This window comes from Callospermophilus lateralis, chromosome 1, assembly GCF_048772815.1.
Source record: "Callospermophilus lateralis isolate mCalLat2 chromosome 1, mCalLat2.hap1, whole genome shotgun sequence".
NCBI lineage: Eukaryota > Metazoa > Chordata > Mammalia > Rodentia > Sciuridae > Callospermophilus > Callospermophilus lateralis.
The window spans coordinates 11789265-11799875 of record NC_135305.1 but is presented as its reverse complement, the minus strand read 5'-3'; positions in this window follow the sequence as shown (position 1 = coordinate 11799875).

Here is a 10611-nt window from a genome sequence, read left to right as displayed (position 1 = left end):
AGTAGAAACAAATGTATTACACAGTAGGAGGAGCAAAAGCCACGCAAAAAAAAAAAAAAAAAAAAAAAAAGATGAAAATGTACAGCCCCTCTAAAAGTGAGATCAAAGCATGAAAGCATGAGACATCTTTTTTTTGTCCATCAAGAAAACAAAAATAAAAAGATCCATACTTTCTAATGTTACTGAGCATGTGGGCATGTGGATAATTCCCCACAGTCTTGTAGGAATCTAAACTGATTTAGGGATAATGTCAAAATATCCCTTTGAGAATTAAAATTTGTAAACATTTTGATGGATCAATTCTAATTCCAGGAACATATTCTACAGAACTAGTTTTATATATATATATATATATATATATATATATATATATATATATATATATATATGACTAGTTATATAGGTATATATACATACACATACACACAAATATACCTGCTTATTTATATGTTATATATACACACACACACACACATATATATGTGTTTATATATAGGCATATATATATGTATATATATATGCACTTATATACATTTATATGAGTTATATATAATCACATTTTAAATTGAAGCAATATTTGTAATAGCAAAATATCACGAACACTTTCAATAAATATTGAGGTTGTTAAAAACATTATAAGTCTATACTATGGAATATTATGCAACTATTAATATAAAGAATGTTATATAACATTAATATGTGAACAAAAGATGCTACTGCACAGTATGGTGAGAATTTAGGGTAACCAAATCACGGATGTGTGATTCTCTTTTTCTAGAAACTAGGTTCTGATCAAGGTGGAACAGCTGAAGTTTCAGGAGGATGAGAAATGAAGAGACAGCTTCCAGCTGTCCACAATGCAATTCTCATGGTGTTTGCACTTTACTAGGAGAGAAGATAGGAAGAAATGATTGAAGGAGATAAAAGTGAAAATGCCAGGAGACTGAATCTGGCAGAAGATGGCCACCTCTCCTGGCCTGGGTTGTTTGCTCTTCCCACAGCCACAGCACAGTGAAAGGTTGCCATATGCTCAGTGGCAGCTACTCACTGGGCTGCAGCAATGTCCCTAATGAAGGAGTATGACCTCATGGGCTACTGGACCTTTTTGAATCCAAAGCCTGTGCTTCACCCAAGCCTTAAAATCGACTCTCCCTCCTGCCTTCAGATTCTCAGAAATTCTTTAGCAATCATAGATCAACTTAATATGCAGATGCAGATATCCATTGGAGGCTGTGGCCAGCAGGTCATGGAGACCTGTTTTGATAGGAGCTGCAGTCCTACATACCTGAGGAGGGTGGAGTGAGTGTAAAAGCGTATCAGGGATTCCCCCTGCCAATTATGCCTGTTTTAATCCTACTTCTTCTGAAACCTACACCAGATTCTTAGGTCTCTGAAACCTGCCACATGTCTTAAGAACATGGAAAAAATGAAGCAAAACAAATATATATTATGTGCTACCAAAAATGAGCTGATGAGGTAAGTAACTGAAGCCTTATACAACAGAACATGCAATTGACAACAAACAAACCAAAAGCAATGTAGACCTTCTCCTTATCTTTCACAGGAAAATCTCTCTGATGCATTGAGAAAATCAAGGGTAAAGGGAGGAAGGGTGGACAATCTTTCTGTGCTTATATGTACAAAAAATAATTCTGGAGGATAAATAAGAAACTAGGAGGAGAGGTTGGAAACTTGGAACTCAAAGACAAACAGGGGTATGTCCACACCTTAAGCTCATGCAATTTGGGGCAACTTCTTTAAGAAAGAGAATGTGAATCTATGAATACAAAATTGGTTCAGGGCTTTGAAGGAATTCAAAAATGTAAGCCTCCCCAGCTTCATGTTAAATCCACTAGTGGAGAAGAACAGGGCAAGGTGAACATCAATGAATATTTTTGAAAACTGTTTGGAATTTGAGCCATTTTTACCTATTCACATAAACTTTTAAAAGTCAGCATGTTTACCAAAGCAACTTTGGAAAAAGAGACTCAACTAGGTAAAATTCACAACAAGAAAAACTACAGTGAAATGGCATAATTTACACATCAGATTGGCAAAGTTCAAATGACCCTCCCCCCTTAAAAATGCAGCTAGTGAGGGCATGGAGAGTCAACCATGCTGTAATGACCTCCATGGAGAACAATTTGCTGAAGTCTCCCTCAATTACAAATGCACATACCAGTTGACCCAATTCTGCTCTGAGGCAGATATCCCACAGGTAGACTAGCGCATGTGCAAAACAACAGAGGCAAGGGTTATTGTTTGAAGCATTGTTGGTACTGCCAAACTGTTGGAAACAACCTTAATGGGACACTGGCTAAATAAATCACACTAGACCCATTCAACAGAATGCTGTACAATGGAAAAATAATCAAGGAAATTCTTTATATAATAATACAAAACACTCTTCAATCTATATTTTCCCAAGACAAATTTCAAAACATTTTGTAGACTATCCTTGATATAATCTATTTCCTAGATAAGCACAGAATGTTTTGGAAACATTCCAACAACAACTTGCAATAACTGGTGTCTCCAGGGGAGGAAAAATCTAGATAGTTAGGGAACATGGGGGAAGGGAAAATTGATTTTGTACTTTGAAGTTTTGAAACCCGTCAATGGATAGCTTTTTCAAATATGATATTGCAGGAAAAAAATACATTACAAAAATTCTGCAAAATTCACAGCAACCTTAAACTCTAATGCAGTCTGAGACTGTCCTGAGGACAACCTATTGAGGCCCTAAATCTTTCAAGAGAGATCAGATCCATATTTGTTGCAGACCAAGTGAGAAAATGAAGATTGGGAATATTGGGCATTTTCCCCTCCACTGGAGGGCAGATGACTCACATTTAAAAGTCTCATTAGTTATTAAATGGTTCATGAATTTATGATTCTAAATGAAACATTTTACAAGAGAGCTTTTTTAGTGGTCCTGATAAAATTTCTAGAAAATGGTTCAGTAAGTTCCCAGCAGCTATACTTTTTATTTCTCTGAGATCCCAATGCAGTTGCTTGAGCTTCTCAATGACTAAAGAAACTCCTTTTCCCCAAGTCCTGTGCGAATGAATTCTATCACCAGAAGGAGGTGTCTGATACACCAAGGAAACAGAAAAAAGCAATCAAGTCCAGTGTTCATTCCTTTATTCTTTCTGGAGAAGTTAGTTATTTTGCTAAATTCAAAGGAAGGACATGGTTAAATTCCAAAGCTGAGGACTCACATCCTAAAATAAATGAACCTGAGATGGAAAATACTGGATCCTAAGTACATATCATTATTCTGAACATAAAAAAAAAAATCTGCCACTGATCACAAATGCAAACTCATCAGCCAGAGAATTAGCATATGAGGGGAGTCTTTTGATCCTGATGGATTTTGCATTTCAAGAGTGCTTTAGAGCCAAGAAGATATTTCAAGATTGCTATTTCCTTGAGATGCCTAAAATTTGCAGAACACAGCTTGTGCTTGGTTTTATTTCCACAAGATGGTGCTATAGCTTCTGCCAACTCCATTCACCTTTCCTTCAGGAACTAGGACTACAAAATATTCTGATTAAGGACTAAATCTGCATGTGATCTCATGAGTCCCTCAAAGAAACACTGTGCAAAAACCTCCCAGTGGACCTTGACTTGGGCCCAAAAGTGAAGACTATTCCAGGTAGCAATACCTTTCACCACCCCCACACATACCTGAGAAGATGTCTCCAGACTTCAGCATCCTCCTTTCCCAAAATTCTGCTCTTACTGTCAGGGGTATGTGAGGCAGGGGTGGGATGCAGGTACTGAGGAGTAGCCAGAGTGCTCATGGGAATGCATGCTATGGAAACATGTCTCCCACACCTGCCCATACTTTGCACCTAGCCCAAAGACTACTCCTTTAATAGAACCTTTTCTTTCACTCTGGCCATATTAATCATATGTTCCTTTGAATTTCGGTGGCATTGTTCTTTTTACCTCTCTTTGGGCTTATCAAATGTTGCTTTAGAATATCATTTTACCATTTTGATAAAAATGTTCCAAGTTCTCTTAAGGAAGGGTTATGTTATAATTATCCCACAGCAATGAGCATCCTATCTTTAATTTATGCATAGTCATGAGACCATAGTCATCTCAGCAAGTAGTCATCTCAGCAAGTAGTCATCTCAGCATAGTCATCTCAGCAAGTAGCTTGACTGATTTGGAGGACACAGGTTCTGTTGGCCACTACCTGGACCTAGCAATATGATCTTATAAATTATACCATCTCAGGAGCTGTTTGATTACCTCTAAAGACAGTATTGAACTGTCCTAACTCCATGGTTTTTGCATTGGTTTTTCTTTCTTAATGCCCGCTTCTATACTTTAACATGTTTAATGTTGCCCCCTTGAGGTAACCATTGAAGCAGAGATATCTGTATCATAAAGGAAATAGAAGGATATTTTGCTAAGCCAGAAAGCATTTCTCTCTCTATTCCCCTCTATTCTTATCTCCATTTATCTCTCTCCCATCCAGTGCCTCTGTTCCTTGGTAAACAACCCTGTGACATAGCTACACATGGCTCCACGTCACTCTCTCTCTCTCTATTACCCATCCTCCCTCCTCCCATGGGAAAAGAAAGGGCAGGGTAAGTGGAGGCCTAGGGACAGTGCAGGATGGCCTGCCATCAAGGGTGGGTAAGGACTGCCATAAAGGGTGGCTGTAGGGGCAGAGGCTGCACTGGGGAAACAGAGTGGGACCATATGGATCAGAGTGGAAGGGCACAGTCACTGGGGACTTGAATCATGGAATGGGACACCTACAGACACAGACATCAGGGCTTGAGATTAGGGATGAGGCCAATAACCTTCCATTGGCAAAAGAAAAAGGTGGTGTTAGACCAGTGGTAGCAGAACTAAGACTATTTCTATGTTCAAAATCAATAGTAAGATGTTACCAGGTTTCAACTATGTCCAGAAGAAGAAGAGGCACAAGGATCCAAGTGATTCTTTAAATAACATGAGATTTTATCCCCTCAAAGACAAAATATCAAGAGATATAGTGCATGTTTCCAGCTCCTGCTAAACAGGAGGGAAAAAAAGATGTATGTATAAAATTGACAGCCAGGTGTAAATATGTATGTTCATATCAGTATTATCATACATATGCACCTCTCATTTTATGCCAAAATTAATATGAATTATAAACATAAATATACATACACAGAAGATAACATTAAAGGTAGATTATAAAAGATAATAAGGCAGAAGGAGAATAAGAATATAAGGCATAAGAGTTCACAGCATATTCACCAATCCTCTAGTATCTGCAGGGATGGTCCCAGGAACCCTGTGGACACCAGATCCACAGATGCTCAATCCCCTTATATGAAGTGGACATGGGACTACATACAGAGACTCATGTACTTTGGTGAGCATGCAGGCCATTTGGTCATTACAGGGAGCAATAATCTGCAGGACCTTGTCAAATAAGCACACCATTGCCAAAAGCCCAAAAGCAAGACACCCTGAATCAGCACTTGCAGGCACTGCTCACTGCAATAAGGACAGGACTCTGCTGTCTCTTGACTACCACCACTCTGCCACGTTTCTTCCCCAGGAGCTTTCTGGGGAAAGACCTGGCTGTTCACTGACATCACTTACCAGATGCTTTGGAGATGCTCAACTGAATAGGAGGCAACCAAGTTAAACTATCTTCCTACAGGTGATATTTCAAGAACACCCAGCCTCTAGTGACCCAGGAAAGGTATTAATGGAATTGTTGCCCTATGAACATCACATGAAGGTACCATCAGGTTGAGACTGATTTGCAAACTCACCAAAAAGATAATGTGTTCCTCCTCTAAATACTCATAGTACTCTGCACACACCTCTGTCACAAAAGGCACAGTTGTCACTCAGTATTTGCAGAAGATGGGCTCCAGGACCTCCCAAGTATACCAAAATCCATGATGTTCAAGCCCCTTATATATACTGGTAAAGTATTTGCACAGAACATTTGTACATCATCCTGTGTACTTTAAATCATTTCTAGATTACCTATAATACTTAATAAGGAATACAGACTTTGTTAATAGTTCTTACACTATATTGTTTGGAAAATACCAACAAGAAAAAAGACAATACCTGTTCAACATAAATGCAAATTCCAATCCTTGTTGGTTGAATCTAGACAAGGAACCCACAGGCACAGCCAGCCACGTGCACTACATTACAGCATTATTTTGAAGCTGTATCCTCCTGGGCATCAGAACTGGGGGACCTATTCATCTCTTAGAATCTAGCAGGTGTCCCTGAAATTGCACTTTGAGCCACTCTGCACATTTGGTTATTCTACACATCATTATTAATTCACAAATGAACACTTTTCAGGAGTCATATGTAAGGCTAAGGCTGGCCTCTTTAGCTTTTTCATTCTACAAAATTCCCATCCTCTTCTACCCACCTGACTTCACATCTATCTCTTAAGAGTTCCTGAAGTCTAAAACATTTGAACGAGTACACATGTTCCTCTCACAAGCACAGCAGATCCTTTCTCCATTAACCCTCCCCAACCCCCGCCCCCCTGCCAATTTGCTAGCACTAAATAAAATTGATAGTCCCAACCAAACCAGGCAACTGAAGCCCTGAGTCCAACACACAGAGAACAGATGTGCCTACCATATTTCACTGCATAGTTGTCACAGATTTTATGCCAATTGTTTTTGCAAAAAAGTGGGGGTGTAACAATTATGTGCAGCTTTTTAAAAAATATTGTGCTGGTATGACTTTAAAACCATTTATTATTAAATAGTCTTTGGTGCAAATTACAATGTACAAAATACTCGAAAATATACATTAAAATTGAATAATTCAGCCTGGTGCAGAGTCATATGCCTGTAATACCAGCGGTTAAAGAGGCTGAGGAAGGAGAATTGCAAGATTGAGGCCAGTCTCAGCAACTTAGTAAAGTCCCAATCAACTTAGCAAGACACTGACTCAAAATGAAAATAATAATAATAATAATAATAATGAGGGCTGGGGATGTGGCTCAGTGGTTAAGTACCCTGGGTTCAATCCCAATACCAAAATAAATAAATAAATAAATGGTCTAAATCTAGATTCGTCATTTTTTTCATGAGAGTTTAGCAAACATCTTTCCAGTTTGGGGAAAAAACACATTAGTTGTTATGATTTGTGCAAAATAGTTAAAATATTCCACCTAAGAAAACTTACTCTAATGTTGCAAAATGTGGACTTGAAAATTCCACCTGTGTCCTAAGATTCTGCACTTCTGTCACTGGTTTCCTGATCTGACACCCCATGCTCAGCACCTCTCACATAAGATATGTTTCCATGGCACCGTGGGCTCTAAACAACAAGAGGCGGCTCTCTGAAATACACTGACAATGTGCCTGGGCATGTGGTACATGCTGTTGATGCCAGAGGCTCAGGAAGCCGAGTCAAAAGGACCACAAGTCCAAAGCCAGCTTCAGCAATTGAGCATGACCCTGTCTCAAAATTAAAACAAAATAAATAAATAAAAAAAAGAACTGGGGATATGGTTCAAAGAAAGCAATCTACTAACCACATGCCTGCAAGGACAATTGTAGGCTCGTGGCTCAGTGCACAAGAAAACAGGTGTGCTTCCCTATACCGCTGGTGAACATGTGGCTGCTCTCTGCTCATCTCTTAAGTGGCTTGACCAACAGAATTGTACCACGTGATGATTATGCAATGAAAGATTATACACCAATTTTGTGACTGGAAAAACCTAGAGCAATGATCATGCAGTGAAATACAGTCAACTCCCAGGAAAGACTCCTTCACGGGTCTCTTCAGTCAATCCTGAAAGCAAAGTGAGAAAGAAAGGGCCAGGATTTGAAGCACAGACTCAACACAAGCACAAGGTGGGTTATCTTCCTTCTGTAAATAAAATGCAGGTCTCTGGAGGCAGTCACTACGGAAGCAAGACTCCAGGATGCAGGATCCTGATGCCTTCGATGGGACATCACTGGGGACTTGTCTCCCACAAGAAGTGAAAACTCCAGACGACAAATCACTTTACTTGCGCCCACTTCCAGTACATGAGTTTTAAAATCTGATTTTATGATTTTACCTTTGAAAACCCAGACCCTCTGTTCCCTCCCTCGCTGCTCATCGGCTCCCTCATCAGTTCAGGGCGCCATCTTTTCTCACCTACAGGACGGCGATAGCCACCTCATTGCCACAGCATCCTTCTAATGGACTTCCCTGCATCTCCATCTCCCTACCCACCCAGGCCACTCTCCACACTGCAGCCAGAGTATTTTTATAATCTTCTCATCTGATGTCTTAACCTTGCTGGATGGAAATCTTTTAGAGGAGGCCCAAATCCAGAAAGCTAGTGCCTGAACTCAGTAGCAGACATGGCCCACAAGGCCTTCGTGATTTGGCTGCCTATCATTCCAGCCTCATTCTCTGCCATTTCTTGACCACACCTCTGATTAAGCCCACACTGTTTGCGCTTCTCTGATTAGAAGGTTCCCAGACCTGTAATTTTGCACGGTCCATTTCTCCTATTGGTATGCCTTGGCTGCATCCCCCTCTAACATGGCAAGAGCACCCTGTAAGACACGTCAACTCAAATACCACCTCAACCCTAGGGTGCCTCTGCTTTCCCAGGCAGTGCCACCAAGGCTCTCCTCTATGCTTCCTTTCCACTTCACATCCATCTCAACATGACACACATGCTACTGTCTGTTGCCTGTTTCTCTCCTGCATTTGATGGAGAGCTCCTCAGGAACAAACTTCAGCTTGCCTAGGTGGTGTCTCAGAATGCATGCTGAGCAAATGAATAAAAGAAACAAATGAAAGAGGCAAATGAGTACTTACACCTTGAACAGCACTGAATTTACGCTAATGCCAATGGGCAGGGGTTGAGAAAAGAGCTAAGGGGAAACTAAAACCGAGAAAAGAAGAATAAAACTCATCATCATGGAACAAGACCCACAGTGGCCATGTCAGGGTGGATTTAGAGGAGAAAGATGGCAACACCACAGTCAGCCAAGTTAAGGAAAGAACTCAATTTAGAATAAGTTCCAAGAGGTTCAGAGTAGGTTGTGAGAGAACAAGCACAAGATCAGAAGAGTTGGAATCAACCAAGCAGGAGCCTGGGATGGAGGCCCTGTGAAGTGTCTCCAGGGATGACGCTGATGAGCTCCTGCTTCCAAAAAGGTCACAGAAATTCATTTAGTCCCAGTACCTACAACCACACAGGACAGTTCACTGTCCTTACCTCTACTTGATCTCATAGTCACTGTTTCCCATTAAAAGGGTCCCAAATTCCAGAACCTACCTTTCTTTCATTTATTTATACATGACAGCAGAATGCATTATAATTTTTATTATACATATAGAGCTCAATTTTTCATATCTCTGGTTGTATACACAGTATATTCAGACCAATTCGTGTCTTCATACATGTACTTTGGATAATAATGATCATCACATTCCACCATCATTTATAACCCCATGCCCCTTCCCTTTCCCTCCAACCCCTCTGCCCTATCTAGAGTTCATCTATTCCTCCCTTGCTCCCTCTACCTATCCCACTATGAATCAGCCTCCTTATATCAGAGAAAACATTCAGCATTTGGTTTGGGGGATTGACTAACTTCACTTAGCATTACCTTCTCTAACTCCATCCATTTACCTGCAAATGCCATGATTTTATTCTCTTTTATTGATGAGTAATAGTCCATTGTGTATAAATGCCACACTTTTTTTTTTTAACCATTCATCTATTGAAGGGCATCTAGGTTGGTTTCACAGTTTAGCTATTGTGAATTGTGCTGCTATAAATACTGATGTTGCTGTGTCCCTGCTTTTAAGTCCTTTGGGTATAGACCAAGGAGAGGGATAGCTGGGTCAAATGGTGGCAGAACCATTTTTTCCCCCTATCTAATATAGTCCTCATTTAAAAATTACTTTATCTTGATCAGTTGACCTTTCCCAGTCCTTCCCACCTTGTTACTGTAAATTTATTTATCCAACATGTAAAACTGTCAGGCCCTGTTAGAAATAAAAACTAACCCACATCCAGCACCTTCACACATGAGGTACTTGTACTAAGTGATTTCTAGGCATTATTAAATATTATTATCCAGTTTTAAGACATTAGGAAAATGAAGCATATTAAGATGAAACAAAGAAAGTTACTATGCCCAAGATTTCACATGAAATAAGTAGTAAAGGTAATTTTTAAAAGTTTAAAGTGGTTGGCCGGACCCAGGGGCACATGCCTATAATCCTAGTGGCTTGGGAGGCTGAGACAGAAGAATTACTAGTTCAAAACCAGCCTCAGCAACTGCAAGATGCTAAGCAACTCAGTGAGATCCTGTCTCTAAATAAAATTCAAAATAGGGCTAGGGATGTGGCTCAGTGGTCAAGTGCCTCTGAGTTCAATCCCCAGTACTAAAACAAACAAACAAACAAAAAAAGTTTAAAGTGGTAAAGGTAATTTAAATACAGACCTTTCTGAACCCAATCTCATTTTCTTTCTACTATGTCCTCTTTTCTATAAAACCTTTCAGAGAAAATATAGGGCCCAAATAAAATATCAAAATCTCAGGACTGGACAAGTCTAAAAAGCCCAGTCACCAAGAGCAAGCCTCA